The sequence below is a fragment of the Pelobates fuscus genome, chromosome 6, assembly GCF_036172605.1.
Source record: "Pelobates fuscus isolate aPelFus1 chromosome 6, aPelFus1.pri, whole genome shotgun sequence".
In the NCBI taxonomy this organism is placed as follows: domain Eukaryota; kingdom Metazoa; phylum Chordata; class Amphibia; order Anura; family Pelobatidae; genus Pelobates; species Pelobates fuscus.
In genome coordinates, this window is record NC_086322.1 from 36,582,786 (window position 1) to 36,603,269 (window position 20,484).

At 40.8% G+C, this 20,484-nt stretch overlaps 29 non-coding genes across 29 annotated transcripts; all 29 read right to left on the reverse strand.

Annotated features, from left to right (window-relative positions):
* Positions 1-54: 54 nt before the first annotated feature.
* TRNAR-CCU (transfer RNA arginine (anticodon CCU)) lies at positions 55-127 on the reverse strand. The gene has a single exon. It is a non-coding gene; the product is annotated as a tRNA-Arg (tRNA).
* Positions 128-892: 765 nt separating this feature from the next.
* On the reverse strand, positions 893-985 carry TRNAI-UAU (transfer RNA isoleucine (anticodon UAU)). Its single transcript is given in 2 exon segments — positions 893-928; positions 948-985. It is a non-coding gene; the product is annotated as a tRNA-Ile (tRNA).
* Positions 986-1,432: 447 nt separating this feature from the next.
* On the reverse strand, positions 1,433-1,505 carry TRNAR-CCU (transfer RNA arginine (anticodon CCU)). The gene has a single exon. It is a non-coding gene; the product is annotated as a tRNA-Arg (tRNA).
* Positions 1,506-2,269: 764 nt separating this feature from the next.
* Positions 2,270-2,362, reverse strand: TRNAI-UAU (transfer RNA isoleucine (anticodon UAU)). Its single transcript is given in 2 exon segments — positions 2,270-2,305; positions 2,325-2,362. It is a non-coding gene; the product is annotated as a tRNA-Ile (tRNA).
* A 447-nt stretch (positions 2,363-2,809) lies between these two features.
* TRNAR-CCU (transfer RNA arginine (anticodon CCU)) lies at positions 2,810-2,882 on the reverse strand. Its single transcript has one exon. It is a non-coding gene; the product is annotated as a tRNA-Arg (tRNA).
* A 765-nt stretch (positions 2,883-3,647) lies between these two features.
* TRNAI-UAU (transfer RNA isoleucine (anticodon UAU)) lies at positions 3,648-3,740 on the reverse strand. The gene is given in 2 exon segments: positions 3,648-3,683; positions 3,703-3,740. It is a non-coding gene; the product is annotated as a tRNA-Ile (tRNA).
* Positions 3,741-4,187: 447 nt separating this feature from the next.
* Positions 4,188-4,260, reverse strand: TRNAR-CCU (transfer RNA arginine (anticodon CCU)). Its single transcript has one exon. It is a non-coding gene; the product is annotated as a tRNA-Arg (tRNA).
* Positions 4,261-5,024: 764 nt separating this feature from the next.
* On the reverse strand, positions 5,025-5,117 carry TRNAI-UAU (transfer RNA isoleucine (anticodon UAU)). Its single transcript is given in 2 exon segments — positions 5,025-5,060; positions 5,080-5,117. It is a non-coding gene; the product is annotated as a tRNA-Ile (tRNA).
* Positions 5,118-5,564: 447 nt separating this feature from the next.
* Positions 5,565-5,637, reverse strand: TRNAR-CCU (transfer RNA arginine (anticodon CCU)). The gene has a single exon. It is a non-coding gene; the product is annotated as a tRNA-Arg (tRNA).
* Positions 5,638-6,402: 765 nt separating this feature from the next.
* On the reverse strand, positions 6,403-6,476 carry TRNAI-UAU (transfer RNA isoleucine (anticodon UAU)). Its single transcript has one exon. It is a non-coding gene; the product is annotated as a tRNA-Ile (tRNA).
* Positions 6,477-6,923: 447 nt separating this feature from the next.
* On the reverse strand, positions 6,924-6,996 carry TRNAR-CCU (transfer RNA arginine (anticodon CCU)). The gene has a single exon. It is a non-coding gene; the product is annotated as a tRNA-Arg (tRNA).
* A 765-nt stretch (positions 6,997-7,761) lies between these two features.
* On the reverse strand, positions 7,762-7,854 carry TRNAI-UAU (transfer RNA isoleucine (anticodon UAU)). Its single transcript is given in 2 exon segments — positions 7,762-7,797; positions 7,817-7,854. It is a non-coding gene; the product is annotated as a tRNA-Ile (tRNA).
* A 1,273-nt stretch (positions 7,855-9,127) lies between these two features.
* On the reverse strand, positions 9,128-9,220 carry TRNAI-UAU (transfer RNA isoleucine (anticodon UAU)). The gene is given in 2 exon segments: positions 9,128-9,163; positions 9,183-9,220. It is a non-coding gene; the product is annotated as a tRNA-Ile (tRNA).
* Positions 9,221-9,668: 448 nt separating this feature from the next.
* TRNAR-CCU (transfer RNA arginine (anticodon CCU)) lies at positions 9,669-9,741 on the reverse strand. Its single transcript has one exon. It is a non-coding gene; the product is annotated as a tRNA-Arg (tRNA).
* A 764-nt stretch (positions 9,742-10,505) lies between these two features.
* On the reverse strand, positions 10,506-10,598 carry TRNAI-UAU (transfer RNA isoleucine (anticodon UAU)). Its single transcript is given in 2 exon segments — positions 10,506-10,541; positions 10,561-10,598. It is a non-coding gene; the product is annotated as a tRNA-Ile (tRNA).
* Positions 10,599-11,045: 447 nt separating this feature from the next.
* TRNAR-CCU (transfer RNA arginine (anticodon CCU)) lies at positions 11,046-11,118 on the reverse strand. Its single transcript has one exon. It is a non-coding gene; the product is annotated as a tRNA-Arg (tRNA).
* A 765-nt stretch (positions 11,119-11,883) lies between these two features.
* Positions 11,884-11,976, reverse strand: TRNAI-UAU (transfer RNA isoleucine (anticodon UAU)). Its single transcript is given in 2 exon segments — positions 11,884-11,919; positions 11,939-11,976. It is a non-coding gene; the product is annotated as a tRNA-Ile (tRNA).
* A 447-nt stretch (positions 11,977-12,423) lies between these two features.
* On the reverse strand, positions 12,424-12,496 carry TRNAR-CCU (transfer RNA arginine (anticodon CCU)). The gene has a single exon. It is a non-coding gene; the product is annotated as a tRNA-Arg (tRNA).
* Positions 12,497-13,260: 764 nt separating this feature from the next.
* Positions 13,261-13,353, reverse strand: TRNAI-UAU (transfer RNA isoleucine (anticodon UAU)). The gene is given in 2 exon segments: positions 13,261-13,296; positions 13,316-13,353. It is a non-coding gene; the product is annotated as a tRNA-Ile (tRNA).
* Positions 13,354-13,800: 447 nt separating this feature from the next.
* Positions 13,801-13,873, reverse strand: TRNAR-CCU (transfer RNA arginine (anticodon CCU)). Its single transcript has one exon. It is a non-coding gene; the product is annotated as a tRNA-Arg (tRNA).
* Positions 13,874-14,637: 764 nt separating this feature from the next.
* Positions 14,638-14,730, reverse strand: TRNAI-UAU (transfer RNA isoleucine (anticodon UAU)). The gene is given in 2 exon segments: positions 14,638-14,673; positions 14,693-14,730. It is a non-coding gene; the product is annotated as a tRNA-Ile (tRNA).
* Positions 14,731-15,177: 447 nt separating this feature from the next.
* Positions 15,178-15,250, reverse strand: TRNAR-CCU (transfer RNA arginine (anticodon CCU)). The gene has a single exon. It is a non-coding gene; the product is annotated as a tRNA-Arg (tRNA).
* A 765-nt stretch (positions 15,251-16,015) lies between these two features.
* TRNAI-UAU (transfer RNA isoleucine (anticodon UAU)) lies at positions 16,016-16,108 on the reverse strand. The gene is given in 2 exon segments: positions 16,016-16,051; positions 16,071-16,108. It is a non-coding gene; the product is annotated as a tRNA-Ile (tRNA).
* Positions 16,109-16,555: 447 nt separating this feature from the next.
* On the reverse strand, positions 16,556-16,628 carry TRNAR-CCU (transfer RNA arginine (anticodon CCU)). Its single transcript has one exon. It is a non-coding gene; the product is annotated as a tRNA-Arg (tRNA).
* Positions 16,629-17,392: 764 nt separating this feature from the next.
* TRNAI-UAU (transfer RNA isoleucine (anticodon UAU)) lies at positions 17,393-17,485 on the reverse strand. Its single transcript is given in 2 exon segments — positions 17,393-17,428; positions 17,448-17,485. It is a non-coding gene; the product is annotated as a tRNA-Ile (tRNA).
* Positions 17,486-17,933: 448 nt separating this feature from the next.
* TRNAR-CCU (transfer RNA arginine (anticodon CCU)) lies at positions 17,934-18,006 on the reverse strand. The gene has a single exon. It is a non-coding gene; the product is annotated as a tRNA-Arg (tRNA).
* A 764-nt stretch (positions 18,007-18,770) lies between these two features.
* On the reverse strand, positions 18,771-18,863 carry TRNAI-UAU (transfer RNA isoleucine (anticodon UAU)). The gene is given in 2 exon segments: positions 18,771-18,806; positions 18,826-18,863. It is a non-coding gene; the product is annotated as a tRNA-Ile (tRNA).
* A 447-nt stretch (positions 18,864-19,310) lies between these two features.
* On the reverse strand, positions 19,311-19,383 carry TRNAR-CCU (transfer RNA arginine (anticodon CCU)). The gene has a single exon. It is a non-coding gene; the product is annotated as a tRNA-Arg (tRNA).
* Positions 19,384-20,148: 765 nt separating this feature from the next.
* Positions 20,149-20,241, reverse strand: TRNAI-UAU (transfer RNA isoleucine (anticodon UAU)). Its single transcript is given in 2 exon segments — positions 20,149-20,184; positions 20,204-20,241. It is a non-coding gene; the product is annotated as a tRNA-Ile (tRNA).
* Positions 20,242-20,484: the final 243 nt, after the last annotated feature.

Here is a 20,484-nt window from a genome sequence, read left to right on the forward strand (position 1 = left end):
GTCTGCTAAATTTGAGTGCCATGCTCAAGATCAACCACCTTAGACATGCAGGTGCACCCCAGATGGGACTTGAACCCACAATCCCTGGCTTAGGAGGCCAGTGCCTTATCCATTAGGCCACTGGGGCTTGATGTGTAAATTTATTTTAACTGTTAAAAAACAAACAAAAAAAAAAGAAGCTTGTCTTAGTATTCACACACAATAAGCTCAGTGTCTGTAACAATATTATTTCTCTTGCACCTACAGTGTCACACAGCCAATAGGCAAGGTTCTTTAAGATAGTGAAACTCTTTAGTTTTCGTTTGTTTGTAAACGGAAAAAAGATGCGCATCGTGGTGGCAGCACAGTTTAAGAAAACTCAGGTCATAAAAATGGAATGTTCCAACCATTGAACAAGAGGGCTGCAAAGGCAAAACAAGTACGACATGCACATTTTTCTTTTCAATTTTCTTTTCCTTATACCCCTTGTATCTTCTTCTATCCACCTTACCACTTGCCTCGATCTATATTTATCATGTTTTCTCCCTTGCGCCGACTCTCAATATTTGGGCACAGCTATTTTGTTCTCCTCTGTCCGTGGTGTATGCAGTTTGTCCTTTAGTTGGATTCTTTTCACTGATGGATTGTCAGTAAATCCGCTTAGCAACCAAAGTGGAACTTTGCTTAAGCTCCGCCCCTTGGACAAAAATTGCCAAAGATAACACTTCTACAAAAAAAAGGCAATCCCTAACAAAAATAGTAAGATGAATTTAAGAGCAAATAAAAACAAGGGCAAACAGAGGGACAAAATCGAATCCCTTTACATCGTGTAGGACTGGTGAGGCGTTGAGAGCTGGTTGGAGACACCGTGCTGGACCTTGCAGATAAACCAATTAAAAGCAAATGCAAAAACTGCTCCAGGTGAGGCTTGAACTCACAACCTCGGCATTGCTCAACAGATACTGCCTTATAAGTACCGCGCGCTAACCGATTGCGCCACTGGAGCAAGTCGCTTGCTCTGCTACTGCTGTGTTTTCACCCAAACCTGCGCTGTCAAAGTGTTCTCAAGTCTCTTCTGATGAGTTGAATGCAAGTTTCATGTGGCAATTTCATAATCGTACAGATATATTCACTAAAGTGAGAATTGTCCAGAATTTAAAGTGAATTTTAAAATCAAGGCCAACGCAGCTGAACCGAAGGCGTAGGTAACTTGGAGAAAATTTTCCACTTGGGCCTTTAAATTGAAATACACTTGGAATTCCTGATCATTTTCACTTTAGTGAATAACCCTGTTGGGTTTACACAACTGCTTGTATCCATGATTAAACCTCACACAACTGCTTGTCTCCATGATTAAACCTCACATCATCTCATCAGTGAATAAAACTGTACATTTGGGGTCTGCTAAATTTGAGTGCCATGCTCAAGATCAACCACCTTAGACATGCAGGTGCACCCCAGATGGGACTTGAACCCACAATCCCTGGCTTAGGAGGCCAGTGCCTTATCCATTAGGCCACTGGGGCTTGATGTGTAAATTTATTTTAACTGTTAAAAAACAAAAAAAAAAAAAGAAGCTTGTCTTAGTATTCACACACAATAAGCTCAGTGTCTGTAACAATATTATTTCTCTTGCACCTACAGTGTCACACAGCCAATAGGCAAGGTTCTTTAAGATAGTGAAACTCTTTAGTTTTCGTTTGTTTGTAAACGGAAAAAAGATGCGCATCGTGGTGGCAGCACAGTTTAAGAAAACTCAGGTCATAAAAATGGAATGTTCCAACCATTGAACAAGAGGGCTGCAAAGGCAAAACAAGTACGACATGCAAATTTTTCTTTTCAATTTTCTTTTCCTTATACCCCTTGTATCTTCTTCTATCCACCTTACCACTTGCCTCGATCTATATTTATCATGTTTTCTCCCTTGCGCCGACTCTCAATATTTGGGCACAGCTATTTTGTTCTCCTCTGTCCGTGGTGTATGCAGTTTGTCCTTTAGTTGGATTCTTTTCACTGATGGATTGTCAGTAAATCCGCTTAGCAACCAAAGTGGAACTTTGCTTAAGCTCCGCCCCTTGGACAAAAATTGCCAAAGATAACACTTCTACAAAAAAAAGGCAATCCCTAACAAAAATAGTAAGATGAATTTAAGAGCAAATAAAAACATGGGCAAACAGAGGGACAAAATCGAATCCCTTTACATCGTGTAGGACTGGTGAGGCGTTGAGAGCTGGTTGGAGACACCGTGCTGGACCTTGCAGATAAACCAATTAAAAGCAAATGCAAAAACTGCTCCAGGTGAGGCTTGAACTCACAACCTCGGCATTGCTCAACAGATACTGCCTTATAAGTACCGCACGCTAACCGATTGCGCCACTGGAGCAAGTCGCTTGCTCTGCTACTGCTGTGTTTTCACCCAAACCTGCGCTGTCAAAGTGTTCTCAAGTCTCTTCTGATGAGTTGAATGCAAGTTTCATGTGGCAATTTCATAATCGTACAGATATATTCACTAAAGTGAGAATTGTCCAGAATTTAAAGTGAATTTTAAAATCAAGGCCAACGCAGCTGAACCGAAGGCGTAGGTAACTTGGAGAAAATTTTCCACTTGCGCCTTTAAATTGAAATACACTTGGAATTCCTGATCATTTTCACTTTAGTGAATAACCCTGTTGGGTTTACACAACTGCTTGTATCCATGATTAAACCTCACACAACTGCTTGTCTCCATGATTAAACCTCACATCATCTCATCAGTGAATAAAACTGTACATTTGGGGTCTGCTAAATTTGAGTGCCATGCTCAAGACCAACCACCTTAGACATGCAGGTGCACCCCAGATGGGACTTGAACCCACAATCCCTGGCTTAGGAGGCCAGTGCCTTATCCATTAGGCCACTGGGGCTTGATGTGTAAATTTATTTTAACTGTTAAAAAAAAAACAAAAAAAAAAGAAGCTTGTCTTAGTATTCACACACAATAAGCTCAGTGTCTGTAACAATATTATTTCTCTTGCACCTACAGTGTCACACAGCCAATAGGCAAGGTTCTTTAAGATAGTGAAACTCTTTAGTTTTCGTTTGTTTGTAAACGGAAAAAAGATGCGCATCGTGGTGGCAGCACAGTTTAAGAAAACTCAGGTCATAAAAATGGAATGTTCCAACCATTGAACAAGAGGGCTGCAAAGGCAAAACAAGTACGACATGCAAATTTTTCTTTTCAATTTTCTTTTCCTTATACCCCTTGTATCTTCTTCTATCCACCTTACCACTTGCCTCGATCTATATTTATCATGTTTTCTCCCTTGCGCCGACTGTCAATATTTGGGCACAGCTATTTTGTTCTCCTCTGTCCGTGGTGTATGCAGTTTGTCCTTTAGTTGGATTCTTTTCACTGATGGATTGTCAGTAAATCCGCTTAGCAACCAAAGTGGAACTTTGCTTAAGCTCCGCCCCTTGGACAAAAATTGCCAAAGATAACACTTCTACAAAAAAAAGGCAATCCCTAACAAAAATAGTAAGATGAATTTAAGAGCAAATAAAAACAAGGGCAAACAGAGGGACAAAATCGAATCCCTTTACATCGTGTAGGACTGGTGAGGCGTTGAGAGCTGGTTGGAGACACCGTGCTGGACCTTGCAGATAAACCAATTAAAAGCAAATGCAAAAACTGCTCCAGGTGAGGCTTGAACTCACAAACTCGGCATTGCTCAACAGATACTGCCTTATAAGTACCGCGCGCTAACCGATTGCGCCACTGGAGCAAGTCGCTTGCTCTGCTACTGCTGTGTTTTCACCCAAACCTGCGCTGTCAAAGTGTTCTCAAGTCTCTTCTGATGAGTTGAATGCAAGTTTCATGTGGCAATTTCATAATCGTACAGATATATTCACTAAAGTGAGAATTGTCCAGAATTTAAAGTGAATTTTAAAATCAAGGCCAACGCAGCTGAACCGAAGGCGTAGGTAACTTGGAGAAAATTTTCCACTTGGGCCTTTAAATTGAAATACACTTGGAATTCCTGATCATTTTCACTTTAGTGAATAACCCTGTTGGGTTTACACAACTGCTTGTATCCATGATTAAACCTCACACAACTTCTTGTCTCCATGATTAAACCTCACATCATCTCATCAGTGAATAAAACTGTACATTTGGGGTCTGCTAAATTTGAGTGCCATGCTCAAGATCAACCACCTTAGACATGCTGGTGCACCCCAGATGGGACTTGAACCCACAATCCCTGGCTTAGGAGGCCAGTGCCTTATCCATTAGGCCACTGGGGCTTGATGTGTAAATTTATTTTAACTGTTAAAAAAAAACAAAAAAAACAGAAGCTTGTCTTAGTATCCACACACAATAAGCTCAGTGTCTGTAACAATATTATTTCTCTTGCACCTACAGTGTCACACAGCCAATAGGCAAGGTTCTTTAAGATAGTGAAACTCTTTAGTTTTCGTTTGTTTGTAAACGGAAAAAAGATGCGCATCGTGGTGGCAGCACAGTTTAAGAAAACTCAGGTCATAAAAATGGAATGTTCCAACCATTGAACAAGAGGGCTGCAAAGGCAAAACAAGTACGACATGCAAATTTTTCTTTTCAATTTTCTTTTCCTTATACCCCTTGTATCTTCTTCTATCCACCTTACCACTTGCCTCGATCTATATTTATCATGTTTTCTCCCTTGCGCCGACTCTCAATATTTGGGCACAGCTATTTTGTTCTCCTCTGTCCGTGGTGTATGCAGTTTGTCCTTTAGTTGGATTCTTTTCACTGATGGATTGTCAGTAAATCCGCTTAGCAACCAAAGTGGAACTTTGCTTAAGCTCCGCCCCTTGGACAAAAATTGCCAAAGATAACACTTCTACAAAAAAAAGGCAATCCCTAACAAAAATAGTAAGATGAATTTAAGAGCAAATAAAAACAAGGGCAAACAGAGGGACAAAATCGAATCCCTTTACATCGTGTAGGACTGGTGAGGCGTTGAGAGCTGGTTGGAGACACCGTGCTGGACCTTGCAGATAAACCAATTAAAAGCAAATGCAAAAACTGCTCCAGGTGAGGCTTGAACTCACAACCTCGGCATTGCTCAACAGATACTGCCTTATAAGTACCGCGCGCTAACCGATTGCGCCACTGGAGCAAGTTGCTTGCTCTGCTACTGCTGTGTTTTCACCCAAACCTGCGCTGTCAAAGTGTTCTCAAGTCTCTTCTTATGAGTTGAATGCAAGTTTCATGTGGCAATTTCATAATCGTACAGATATATTCACTAAAGTGAGAATTGTCCAGAATTTAAAGTGAATTTTAAAATCAAGGCCAACGCAGCTGAACCGAAGGCGTAGGTAACTTGGAGAAAATTTTCCACTTGGGCCTTTAAATTGAAATACACTTGGAATTCCTGATCATTTTCACTTTAGTGAATAACCCTGTTGGGTTTACACAACTGCTTGTATCCATGATTAAACCTCACACAACTGCTTGTCTCCATGATTAAACCTCACATCATCTCATCAGTGAATAAAACTGTACATTTGGGGTCTGCTAAATTTGAGTGCCATGCTCAAGATCAACCACCTTAGACATGCAGGTGCACCCCAGATGGGACTTGAACCCACAATCCCTGGCTTAGGAGGCCAGTGCCTTATCCATTAGGCCACTGGGGCTTGATGTGTAAATATATTTTAACTGTTAAAAAAAAAACAAAAAAAACAGAAGCTTGTCTTAGTATTCACACACAATAAGCTCAGTGTCTGTAACAATATTATTTCTCTTGCACCTACAGTGTCACACAGCCAATAGGCAAGGTTCTTTAAGATAGTGAAACTCTTTAGTTTTCGTTTGTTTGTAAACGGAAAAAAGATGCGGATCGTGGTGGCAGCACAATTTAAGATAACTCAGGTCAGAAAAATGGAATGTTCCAACCATTGAACAAGAGGGCTGCAAAGGCAAAACAAGTACGACATGCACATTTTTCTTTTCAATTTTCTTTTCCTTATACCCCTTGTATCTTCTTCTATCCACCTTACCACTTGCCTCGATCTATATTTATCATGTTTTCTCCCTTGCGCCGACTCTCAATATTTGGGCACAGCTATTTTGTTCTCCTCTGTCCGTGGTGTATGCAGTTTGTCCTTTAGTTGGATTCTTTTCACTGATGGATTGTCAGTAAATCCGCTTAGCAACCAAAGTGGAACTTTGCTTAAGCTCCGCCCCTTGGACAAAAATTGCCAAAGATAACACTTCTACAAAAAAAAGGCAATCCCTAACAAAAATAATAAGATGAATTTAAGAGCAAATAAAAACAAGGGCAAACAGAGGGACAAAATCGAATCCCTTTACATCGTGTAGGACTGGTGAGGCGTTGAGAGCTGGTTGGAGACACCGTGCTGGACCTTGCAGATAAACCAATTAAAAGCAAATGCAAAAACTGCTCCAGGTGAGGCTTGAACTCACAACCTCGGCCTTATAAGTACCGCGCGCTAACCGATTGCGCCACTGGAGCAAGTTGCTTGCTCTGCTACTGCTGTGTTTTCACCCAAACCTGCGCTGTCAAAGTGTTCTCAAGTCTCTTCTTATGAGTTGAATGCAAGTTTCATGTGGCAATTTCATAATCGTACAGATATATTCACTAAAGTGAGAATTGTCCAGAATTTAAAGTGAATTTTAAAATCAAGGCCAACGCAGCTGAACCGAAGGCGTAGGTAACTTGGAGAAAATTTTCCACTTGGGCCTTTAAATTGAAATACACTTGGAATTCCTGATCATTTTCACTTTAGTGAATAACCCTGTTGGGTTTACACAACTGCTTGTATCCATGATTAAACCTCACACAACTGCTTGTCTCCATGATTAAACCTCACATCATCTCATCAGTGAATAAAACTGTACATTTGGGGTCTGCTAAATTTGAGTGCCATGCTCAAGATCAACCACCTTAGAAATGCAGGTGCACCCCAGATGGGACTTGAACCCACAATCCCTGGCTTAGGAGGCCAGTGCCTTATCCATTAGGCCACTGGGGCTTGATGTGTAAATATATTTTAACTGTTAAAAAAAAAACAAAAAAAACAGAAGCTTGTCTTAGTATTCACACACAATAAGCTCAGTGTCTGTAACAATATTATTTCTCTTGCACCTACAGTGTCACACAGCCAATAGGCAAGGTTCTTTAAGATAGTGAAACTCTTTAGTTTTCGTTTGTTTGTAAACGGAAAAAAGATGCGGATCGTGGTGGCAGCACAATTTAAGATAACTCAGGTCAGAAAAATGGAATGTTCCAACCATTGAACAAGAGGGCTGCAAAGGCAAAACAAGTACGACATGCACATTTTTCTTTTCAATTTTCTTTTCCTTATACCCCTTGTATCTTCTTCTATCCACCTTACCACTTGCCTCGATCTATATTTATCATGTTTTCTCCCTTGCGCCGACTCTCAATATTTGGGCACAGCTATTTTGTTCTCCTCTGTCCGTGGTGTATGCAGTTTGTCCTTTAGTTGGATTCTTTTCACTGATGGATTGTCAGTAAATCCGCTTAGCAACCAAAGTGGAACTTTGCTTAAGCTCCGCCCCTTGGACAAAAATTGCCAAAGATAACACTTCTACAAAAAAAAGGCAATCCCTAACAAAAATAGTAAGATGAATTTAAGAGCAAATAAAAACAAGGGCAAACAGAGGGACAAAATCGAATCCCTTTACATCGTGTAGGACTGGTGAGGCGTTGAGAGCTGGTTGCAGACACCGTGCTGGACCTTGCAGATAAACCAATTAAAAGCAAATGCAAAAAGTGCTCCAGGTGAGGCTTGAACTCACAACCTCAGCATTGCTCAACAGATACTGCCTTATAAGTACCGCACGCTAACCGATTGCGCCACTGGAGCAAGTCGCTTGCTCTGCTACAGCTGTGTTTTCACCCAAACCTGCGCTGTCAAAGTGTTCTCAAGTCTCTTCTTATGAGTTGAATGCAAGTTTCATGTGGCAATTTCATAATCGTACAGATATATTCACTAAAGTGAGAATTGTCCAGAATTTAAAGTGAATTTTAAAATCAAGGCCAACGCAGCTGAACCGAAGGCGTAGGTAACTTGGAGAAAATTTTCCACTTGGGCCTTTAAATTGAAATACACTTGGAATTCCTGATCATTTTCACTTTAGTGAATAACCCTGTTGGGTTTACACAACTGCTTGTATCCATGATTAAACCTCACACAACTGCTTGTCTCCATGATTAAACCTCACATCATCTCATCAGTGAATAAAACTGTACATTTGGGGTCTGCTAAATTTGAGTGCCATGCTCAAGATCAACCACCTTAGACATGCTGGTGCACCGCAGATGGGACTAGAACCCACAATCCCTGGCTTAGGAGGCCAGTGCCTTATCCATTAGGCCACTGGGGCTTGATTTTTAACTGTTAAAAAAAAACAAAAAAAACAGAAGCTTGTCTTAGTATCCACACACAATAAGCTCAGTGTCTGTAACAATATTATTTCTCTTGCACCTACAGTGTCACACAGCCAATAGGCAAGGTTCTTTAAGATAGTGAAACTCTTTAGTTTTCGTTTGTTTGTAAACGGAAAAAAGATGCGCATCGTGGTGGCAGCACAGTTTAAGAAAACTCAGGTCATAAAAATGGAATGTTCCAACCATTGAACAAGAGGGCTGCAAAGGCAAAACAAGTACGACATGCACATTTTTCTTTTCAATTTTCTTTTCCTTATACCCCTTGTATCTTCTTCTATCCACCTTACCACTTGCCTCGATCTATATTTATCATGTTTTCTCCCTTGCGCCGACTCTCAATATTTGGGCACAGCTATTTTGTTCTCCTCTGTCCGTGGTGTATGCAGTTTGTCCTTTAGTTGGATTCTTTTCACTGATGGATTGTCAGTAAATCCGCTTAGCAACCAAAGTGAAACTTTGCTTAAGCTCCGCCCCTTGGACAAAAATTGCCAAAGATAACACTTCTACAAAAAAAAGGCAATCCCTAACAAAAATAGTAAGATGAATTTAAGAGCAAATAAAAACAAGGGCAAACAGAGGGACAAAATCGAATCCCTTTACATCGTGTAGGACTGGTGAGGCGTTGAGAGCTGGTTGGAGACAAAGTGCTGGACCTTGCAGATAAACCAATTAAAAGCAAATGCAAAAACTGCTCCAGGTGAGGCTTGAACTCACAACCTCGGCATTGCTCAACAGATACTGCCTTATAAGTACCGCGCGCTAACCGATTGCGCCACTGGAGCAAGTCGCTTGCTCTGCTACTGCTGTGTTTTCACCCAAACCTGCGCTGTCAAAGTGTTCTCAAGTCTCTTCTTATGAGTTGAATGCAAGTTTCATGTGGCAATTTCATAATCGTACAGATATATTCACTAAAGTGAGAATTGTCCAGAATTTAAAGTGAATTTTAAAATCAAGGCCAACGCAGCTGAACCGAAGGCGTAGGTAACTTGGAGAAAATTTTCCACTTGGGCCTTTAAATTGAAATACACTTGGAATTCCTGATCATTTTCACTTTAGTGAATAACCCTGTTGGGTTTTACACAACTGCTTGTATCCATGATTAAACCTCACACAACTGCTTGTCTCCATGATTAAACCTCACATCATCTCATCAGTGAATAAAACTGTACATTTGGGGTCTGCAAAATTTGAGTGCCATGCTCCAGATCAACCACCTTAGACATGCTGGTGCACCCCAGATGGGACTTGAACCCACAATCCCTGGCTTAGGAGGCCAGTGCCTTATCCATTAGGCCACTGGGGCTTGATGTGTAAATTTATTTTAACTGTTAAAAAAAACCAAAAAAAACAGAAGCTTGTCTTAGTATCCACACACAATAAGCTCAGTGTCTGTAACAATATTATTTCTCTTGCACCTACAGTGTCACACAGCCAATAGGCAAGGTTCTTTAAGATAGTGAAACTCTTTAGTTTTCGTTTGTTTGTAAACGGAAAAAAGATGCGCATCGTGGTGGCAGCACAGTTTAAGAAAACTCAGGTCATAAAAATGGAATGTTCCAACCATTGAACAAGAGGGCTGCAAAGGCAAAACAAGTACGACATGCACATTTTTCTTTTCAATTTTCTTTTCCTTATACCCCTTGTATCTTCTTCTATCCACCTTACCACTTGCCTCGATCTATATTTATCATGTTTTCTCCCTTGCGCCGACTCTCAATATTTGGGCACAGCTATTTTGTTCTCCTCTGTCCGTGGTGTATGCAGTTTGTCCTTTAGTTGGATTCTTTTCACTGATGGATTGTCAGTAAATCCGCTTAGCAACCAAAGTGGAACTTTGCTTAAGCTCCGCCCCTTGGACAAAAATTGCCAAAGATAACACTTCTACAAAAAAAAGGCAATCCCTAACAAAAATAGTAAGATGAATTTAAGAGCAAATAAAAACAAGGGCAAACAGAGGGACAAAATCGAATCCCTTTACATCGTGTAGGACTGGTGAGGCGTTGAGAGCTGGTTGGAGACACCGTGCTGGACCTTGCAGATAAACCAATTAAAAGCAAATGCAAAAACTGCTCCAGGTGAGGCTTGAACTCACAAACTCGGCATTGCTCAACAGATACTGCCTTATAAGTACCGCGCGCTAACCGATTGCGCCACTGGAGCAAGTCGCTTGCTCTGCTACTGCTGTGTTTTCACCCAAACCTGCGCTGTCAAAGTGTTCTCAAGTCTCTTCTGATGAGTTGAATGCAAGTTTCATGTGGCAATTTCATAATCGTACAGATATATTCACTAAAGTGAGAATTGTCCAGAATTTAAAGTGAATTTTAAAATCAAGGCCAACGCAGCTGAACCGAAGGCGTAGGTAACTTGGAGATAATTTTCCACTTGGGCCTTTAAATTGAAATACACTTGGAATTCCTGATCATTTTCACTTTAGTGAATAACCCTGTTGGGTTTACACAACTGCTTGTATCCATGATTAAACCTCACACAACTGCTTGTCTCCATGATTAAACCTCACATCATCTCATCAGTGAATAAAACTGTACATTTGGGGTCTGCTAAATTTGAGTGCCATGCTCAAGATCAACCACCTTAGACATGCAGGTGCACCCCAGATGGGACTTGAACCCACAATCCCTGGCTTAGGAGGCCAGTGCCTTATCCATTAGGCCACTGGGGCTTGATGTGTAAATTTATTTTAACTGTTAAAAAACAAACAAAAAAAAAAGAAGCTTGTCTTAGTATTCACACACAATAAGCTCAGTGTCTGTAACAATATTATTTCTCTTGCACCTACAGTGTCACACAGCCAATAGGCAAGGTTCTTTAAGATAGTGAAACTCTTTAGTTTTCGTTTGTTTGTAAACGGAAAAAAGATGCGCATCGTGGTGGCAGCACAGTTTAAGAAAACTCAGGTCATAAAAATGGAATGTTCCAACCATTGAACAAGAGGGCTGCAAAGGCAAAACAAGTACGACATGCACATTTTTCTTTTCAATTTTCTTTTCCTTATACCCCTTGTATCTTCTTCTATCCACCTTACCACTTGCCTCGATCTATATTTATCATGTTTTCTCCCTTGCGCCGACTCTCAATATTTGGGCACAGCTATTTTGTTCTCCTCTGTCCGTGGTGTATGCAGTTTGTCCTTTAGTTGGATTCTTTTCACTGATGGATTGTCAGTAAATCCGCTTAGCAACCAAAGTGGAACTTTGCTTAAGCTCCGCCCCTTGGACAAAAATTGCCAAAGATAACACTTCTACAAAAAAAAGGCAATCCCTAACAAAAATAGTAAGATGAATTTAAGAGCAAATAAAAACAAGGGCAAACAGAGGGACAAAATCGAATCCCTTTACATCGTGTAGGACTGGTGAGGCGTTGAGAGCTGGTTGGAGACACCGTGCTGGACCTTGCAGATAAACCAATTAAAAGCAAATGCAAAAACTGCTCCAGGTGAGGCTTGAACTCACAACCTCGGCATTGCTCAACAGATACTGCCTTATAAGTACCGCGCGCTAACCGATTGCGCCACTGGAGCAAGTCGCTTGCTCTGCTACTGCTGTGTTTTCACCCAAACCTGCGCTGTCAAAGTGTTCTCAAGTCTCTTCTGATGAGTTGAATGCAAGTTTCATGTGGCAATTTCATAATCGTACAGATATATTCACTAAAGTGAGAATTGTCCAGAATTTAAAGTGAATTTTAAAATCAAGGCCAACGCAGCTGAACCGAAGGCGTAGGTAACTTGGAGAAAATTTTCCACTTGGGCCTTTAAATTGAAATACACTTGGAATTCCTGATCATTTTCACTTTAGTGAATAACCCTGTTGGGTTTACACAACTGCTTGTATCCATGATTAAACCTCACACAACTGCTTGTCTCCATGATTAAACCTCACATCATCTCATCAGTGAATAAAACTGTACATTTGGGGTCTGCTAAATTTGAGTGCCATGCTCAAGATCAACCACCTTAGACATGCAGGTGCACCCCAGATGGGACTTGAACCCACAATCCCTGGCTTAGGAGGCCAGTGCCTTATCCATTAGGCCACTGGGGCTTGATGTGTAAATTTATTTTAACTGTTAAAAAACAAAAAAAAAAAAAGAAGCTTGTCTTAGTATTCACACACAATAAGCTCAGTGTCTGTAACAATATTATTTCTCTTGCACCTACAGTGTCACACAGCCAATAGGCAAGGTTCTTTAAGATAGTGAAACTCTTTAGTTTTCGTTTGTTTGTAAACGGAAAAAAGATGCGCATCGTGGTGGCAGCACAGTTTAAGAAAACTCAGGTCATAAAAATGGAATGTTCCAACCATTGAACAAGAGGGCTGCAAAGGCAAAACAAGTACGACATGCAAATTTTTCTTTTCAATTTTCTTTTCCTTATACCCCTTGTATCTTCTTCTATCCACCTTACCACTTGCCTCGATCTATATTTATCATGTTTTCTCCCTTGCGCCGACTCTCAATATTTGGGCACAGCTATTTTGTTCTCCTCTGTCCGTGGTGTATGCAGTTTGTCCTTTAGTTGGATTCTTTTCACTGATGGATTGTCAGTAAATCCGCTTAGCAACCAAAGTGGAACTTTGCTTAAGCTCCGCCCCTTGGACAAAAATTGCCAAAGATAACACTTCTACAAAAAAAAGGCAATCCCTAACAAAAATAGTAAGATGAATTTAAGAGCAAATAAAAACATGGGCAAACAGAGGGACAAAATCGAATCCCTTTACATCGTGTAGGACTGGTGAGGCGTTGAGAGCTGGTTGGAGACACCGTGCTGGACCTTGCAGATAAACCAATTAAAAGCAAATGCAAAAACTGCTCCAGGTGAGGCTTGAACTCACAACCTCGGCATTGCTCAACAGATACTGCCTTATAAGTACCGCGCGCTAACCGATTGCGCCACTGGAGCAAGTCGCTTGCTCTGCTACTGCTGTGTTTTCACCCAAACCTGCGCTGTCAAAGTGTTCTCAAGTCTCTTCTGATGAGTTGAATGCAAGTTTCATGTGGCAATTTCATAATCGTACAGATATATTCACTAAAGTGAGAATTGTCCAGAATTTAAAGTGAATTTTAAAATCAAGGCCAACGCAGCTGAACCGAAGGCGTAGGTAACTTGGAGAAAATTTTCCACTTGGGCCTTTAAATTGAAATACACTTGGAATTCCTGATCATTTTCACTTTAGTGAATAACCCTGTTGGGTTTACACAACTGCTTGTATCCATGATTAAACCTCACACAACTGCTTGTCTCCATGATTAAACCTCACATCATCTCATCAGTGAATAAAACTGTACATTTGGGGTCTGCTAAATTTGAGTGCCATGCTCAAGATCAACCACCTTAGACATGCAGGTGCACCCCAGATGGGACTTGAACCCACAATCCCTGGCTTAGGAGGCCAGTGCCTTATCCATTAGGCCACTGGGGCTTGATGTGTAAATTTATTTTAACTGTTAAAAAACAAAAAAAAAAAAAGAAGCTTGTCTTAGTATTCACACACAATAAGCTCAGTGTCTGTAACAATATTATTTCTCTTGCACCTACAGTGTCACACAGCCAATAGGCAAGGTTCTTTAAGATAGTGAAACTCTTTAGTTTTCGTTTGTTTGTAAACGGAAAAAAGATGCGCATCGTGGTGGCAGCACAGTTTAAGAAAACTCAGGTCATAAAAATGGAATGTTCCAACCATTGAACAAGAGGGCTGCAAAGGCAAAACAAGTACGACATGCAAATTTTTCTTTTCAATTTTCTTTTCCTTATACCCCTTGTATCTTCTTCTATCCACCTTACCACTTGCCTCGATCTATATTTATCATGTTTTCTCCCTTGCGCCGACTCTCAATATTTGGGCACAGCTATTTTGTTCTCCTCTGTCCGTGGTGTATGCAGTTTGTCCTTTAGTTGGATTCTTTTCACTGATGGATTGTCAGTAAATCCGCTTAGCAACCAAAGTGGAACTTTGCTTAAGCTCCGCCCCTTGGACAAAAATTGCCAAAGATAACACTTCTACAAAAAAAAGGCAATCCCTAACAAAAATAGTAAGATGAATTTAAGAGCAAATAAAAACATGGGCAAACAGAGGGACAAAATCGAATCCCTTTACATCGTGTAGGACTGGTGAGGCGTTGAGAGCTGGTTGGAGACACCGTGCTGGACCTTGCAGATAAACCAATTAAAAGCAAATGCAAAAACTGCTCCAGGTGAGGCTTGAACTCACAACCTCGGCATTGCTCAACAGATACTGCCTTATAAGTACCGCACGCTAACCGATTGCGCCACTGGAGCAAGTCGCTTGCTCTGCTACTGCTGTGTTTTCACCCAAACCTGCGCTGTCAAAGTGTTCTCAAGTCTCTTCTGATGAGTTGAATGCAAGTTTCATGTGGCAATTTCATAATCGTACAGATATATTCACTAAAGTGAGAATTGTCCAGAATTTAAAGTGAATTTTAAAATCAAGGCCAACGCAGCTGAACCGAAGGCGTAGGTAACTTGGAGAAAATTTTCCACTTGCGCCTTTAAATTGAAATACACTTGGAATTCCTGATCATTTTCACTTTAGTGAATAACCCTGTTGGGTTTACACAACTGCTTGTATCCATGATTAAACCTCACACAACTGCTTGTCTCCATGATTAAACCTCACATCATCTCATCAGTGAATAAAACTGTACATTTGGGGTCTGCTAAATTTGAGTGCCATGCTCAAGACCAACCACCTTAGACATGCAGGTGCACCCCAGATGGGACTTGAACCCACAATCCCTGGCTTAGGAGGCCAGTGCCTTATCCATTAGGCCACTGGGGCTTGATGTGTAAATTTATTTTAACTGTTAAAAAAAAAACAAAAAAAAAAGAAGCTTGTCTTAGTATTCACACACAATAAGCTCAGTGTCTGTAACAATATTATTTCTCTTGCACCTACAGTGTCACACAGCCAATAGGCAAGGTTCTTTAAGATAGTGAAACTCTTTAGTTTTCGTTTGTTTGTAAACGGAAAAAAGATGCGCATCGTGGTGGCAGCACAGTTTAAGAAAACTCAGGTCATAAAAATGGAATGTTCCAACCATTGAACAAGAGGGCTGCAAAGGCAAAACAAGTACGACATGCAAATTTTTCTTTTCAATTTTCTTTTCCTTATACCCCTTGTATCTTCTTCTATCCACCTTACCACTTGCCTCGATCTATATTTATCATGTTTTCTCCCTTGCGCCGACTGTCAATATTTGGGCACAGCTATTTTGTTCTCCTCTGTCCGTGGTGTATGCAGTTTGTCCTTTAGTTGGATTCTTTTCACTGATGGATTGTCAGTAAATCCGCTTAGCAACCAAAGTGGAACTTTGCTTAAGCTCCGCCCCTTGGACAAAAATTGCCAAAGATAACACTTCTACAAAAAAAAGGCAATCCCTAACAAAAATAGTAAGATGAATTTAAGAGCAAATAAAAACAAGGGCAAACAGAGGGACAAAATCGAATCCCTTTACATCGTGTAGGACTGGTGAGGCGTTGAGAGCTGGTTGGAGACACCGTGCTGGACCTTGCAGATAAACCAATTAAAAGCAAATGCAAAAACTGCTCCAGGTGAGGCTTGAACTCACAAACTCGGCATTGCTCAACAGATACTGCCTTATAAGTACCGCGCGCTAACCGATTGCGCCACTGGAGCAAGTCGCTTGCTCTGCTACTGCTGTGTTTTCACCCAAACCTGCGCTGTCAAAGTGTTCTCAAGTCTCTTCTGATGAGTTGAATGCAAGTTTCATGTGGCAATTTCATAATCGTACAGATATATTCACTAAAGTGAGAATTGTCCAGAATTTAAAGTGAATTTTAAAATCAAGGCCAACGCAGCTGAACCGAAGGCGTAGGTAACTTGGAGAAAATTTTCCACTTGGGCCTTTAAATTGAAATACACTTGGAATTCCTGATCATTTTCACTTTAGTGAATAACCCTGTTGGGTTTACACAACTGCTTGTATCCATGATTAAACCTCACACAACTTCTTGTCTCCATGATTAAACCTCACATCATCTCATCAGTGAATAAAACTGTACATTTGGGGTCTGCTAAATTTGAGTGCCATGCTCAAGATCAACCACCTTAGACATGCTGGTGCACCCCAGATGGGACTTGAACCCACAATCCCTGGCTTAGGAGGCCAGTGCCTTATCCATTAGGCCACTGGGGCTTGATGTGTAAATTTATTTTAACTGTTAAAAAAAAACAAAAAAAACAGAAGCTTGTCTTAGTATCCACACACAATAAGCTCAGTGTCTGTAACAATATTATTTCTCTTGCACCTACAGTGTCACACAGCCAATAGGCAAGGTTCTTTAAGATAGTGAAACTCTTTAGTTTTCGTTTGTTTGTAAACGGAAAAAAGATGCGCATCGTGGTGGCAGCACAGTTTAAGAAAACTCAGGTCATAAAAATGGAATGTTCCAACCATTGAACAAGAGGGCTGCAAAGGCAAAACAAGTACGACATGCAAATTTTTCTTTTCAATTTTCTTTTCCTTATACCCCTTGTATCTTCTTCTATCCACCTTACCACTTGCCTCGATCTATATTTATCATGTTTTCTCCCTTGCGCCGACTCTCAATATTTGGGCACAGCTATTTTGTTCTCCTCTGTCCGTGGTGTATGCAGTTTGTCCTTTAGTTGGATTCTTTTCACTGATGGATTGTCAGTAAATCCGCTTAGCAACCAAAGTGGAACTTTGCTTAAGCTCCGCCCCTTGGACAAAAATTGCCAAAGATAACACTTCTACAAAAAAAAGGCAATCCCTAACAAAAATAGTAAGATGAATTTAAGAGCAAATAAAAACAAGGGCAAACAGAGGGACAAAATCGAATCCCTTTACATCGTGTAGGACTGGTGAGGCGTTGAGAGCTGGTTGGAGACACCGTGCTGGACCTTGCAGATAAACCAATTAAAAGCAAATGCAAAAACTGCTCCAGGTGAGGCTTGAACTCACAACCTCGGCATTGCTCAACAGATACTGCCTTATAAGTACCGCGCGCTAACCGATTGCGCCACTGGAGCAAGTTGCTTGCTCTGCTACTGCTGTGTTTTCACCCAAACCTGCGCTGTCAAAGTGTTCTCAAGTCTCTTCTTATGAGTTGAATGCAAGTTTCATGTGGCAATTTCATAATCGTACAGATATATTCACTAAAGTGAGAATTGTCCAGAATTTAAAGTGAATTTTAAAATCAAGGCCAACGCAGCTGAACCGAAGGCGTAGGTAACTTGGAGAAAATTTTCCACTTGGGCCTTTAAATTGAAATACACTTTGAATTCCTGATCATTTTCACTTTAGTGAATAACCCTGTTGGGTTTTACACAACTGCTTGTATCCATGATTAAACCTCACACAACTTCTTGTCTCCATGATTAAACCTCACATCATCTCATCAGTGAATAAAACTGTACATTTGGGGTCTGCTAAATTTGAGTGCCATGCTCAAGATCAACCACCTTAGACATGCTGGTGCACCCCAGATGGGACTTGAACCCACAATCCCTGGCTTAGGAGGCCAGTGCCTTATCCATTAGGCCACTGGGGCTTGATGTGTAAATTTATTTTAACTGTTAAAAAAAACCAAAAAAAACAGAAGCTTGTCTTAGTATCCACACACAATAAGCTCAGTGTCTGTAACAATATTATTTCTCTTGCACCTACAGTGTCACACAGCCAATAGGCAAGGTTCTTTAAGATAGTGAAACTCTTTAGTTTTCGTTTGTTTGTAAACGGAAAAAAGATGCGCATCGTGGTGGCAGCACAGTTTAAGAAAACTCAGGTCATAAAAATGGAATGTTCCAACCATTGAACAAGAGGGCTGCAAAGGCAAAACAAGTACGACATGCAAATTTTTCTTTTCAATTTTCTTTTCCTTATACCCCTTGTATCTTCTTCTATCCACCTTACCACTTGCCTCGATCTATATTTATCATGTTTTCTCCCTTGCGCCGACTCTCAATATTTGGGCACAGCTATTTTGTTCTCCTCTGTCCGTGGTGTATGCAGTTTGTCCTTTAGTTGGATTCTTTTCACTGATGGATTGTCAGTAAATCCGCTTAGCAACCAAAGTGGAACTTTGCTTAAGCTCCGCCCCTTGGACAAAAATTGCCAAAGATAACACTTCTACAAAAAAAAGGCAATCCCTAACAAAAATAGTAAGATGAATTTAAGAGCAAATAAAAACAAGGGCAAACAGAGGGACAAAATCGAATCCCTTTACATCGTGTAGGACTGGTGAGGCGTTGAGAGCTGGTTGGAGACACCGTGCTGGACCTTGCAGATAAACCAATTAAAAGCAAATGCAAAAACTGCTCCAGGTGAGGCTTGAACTCACAAACTCGGCATTGCTCAACAGATACTGCCTTATAAGTACCGCGCGCTAACCGATTGCGCCACTGGAGCAAGTCGCTTGCTCTGCTACTGCTGTGTTTTCACCCAAACCTGCGCTGTCAAAGTGTTCTCAAGTCTCTTCTGATGAGTTGAATGCAAGTTTCATGTGGCAATTTCATAATCGTACAGATATATTCACTAAAGTGAGAATTGTCCAGAATTTAAAGTGAATTTTAAAATCAAGGCCAACGCAGCTGAACCGAAGGCGTAGGTAACTTGGAGAAAATTTTCCACTTGGGCCTTTAAATTGAAATACACTTGGAATTCCTGATCATTTTCACTTTAGTGAATAACCCTGTTGGGTTTACACAACTGCTTGTATCCATGATTAAACCTCACACAACTGCTTGTCTCCATGATTAAACCTCACATCATCTCATCAGTGAATAAAACTGTACATTTGGGGTCTGCTAAATTTGAGTGCCATGCTCAAGATCAACCACCTTAGACATGCAGGTGCACCCCAGATGGGACTTGAACCCACAATCCCTGGCTTAGGAGGCCAGTGCCTTATCCATTAGGCCACTGGGGCTTGATGTGTAAATTTATTTTAACTGTTAAAAAACAAACAAAAAAAAAAGAAGCTTGTCTTAGTATTCACACACAATAAGCTCAGTGTCTGTAACAATATTATTTCTCTTGCACCTACAGTGTCACACAGCCAATAGGCAAGGTTCTTTAAGATAGTGAAACTCTTTAGTTTTCGTTTGTTTGTAAACGGAAAAAAGATGCGCATCGTGGTGGCAGCACAGTTTAAGAAAACTCAGGTCATAAAAATGGAATGTTCCAACCATTGAACAAGAGGGCTGCAAAGGCAAAACAAGTACGACATGCACATTTTTCTTTTCAATTTTCTTTTCCTTATACCCCTTGTATCTTCTTCTATCCACCTTACCACTTGCCTCGATCTATATTTATCATGTTTTCTCCCTTGCGCCGACTCTCAATATTTGGGCACAGCTATTTTGTTCTCCTCTGTCCGTGGTGTATGCAGTTTGTCCTTTAGTTGGATTCTTTTCACTGATGGATTGTCAGTAAATCCGCTTAGCAACCAAAGTGGAACTTTGCTTAAGCTCCGCCCCTTGGACAAAAATTGCCAAAGATAACACTTCTACAAAAAAAAGGCAATCCCTAACAAAAATAGTAAGATGAATTTAAGAGCAAATAAAAACAAGGGCAAACAGAGGGACAAAATCGAATCCCTTTACATCGTGTAGGACTGGTGAGGCGTTGAGAGCTGGTTGGAGACACCGTGCTGGACCTTGCAGATAAACCAATTAAAAGCAAATGCAAAAACTGCTCCAGGTGAGGCTTGAACTCACAACCTCGGCATTGCTCAACAGATACTGCCTTATAAGTACCGCGCGCTAACCGATTGCGCCACTGGAGCAAGTCGCTTGCTCTGCTACTGCTGTGTTTTCACCCAAACCTGCGCTGTCAAAGTGTTCTCAAGTCTCTTCTGATGAGTTGAATGCAAGTTTCATGTGGCAATTTCATAATCGTACAGATATATTCACTAAAGTGAGAATTGTCCAGAATTTAAAGTGAATTTTAAAATCAAGGCCAACGCAGCTGAACCGAAGGCGTAGGTAACTTGGAGAAAATTTTCCACTTGGGCCTTTAAATTGAAATA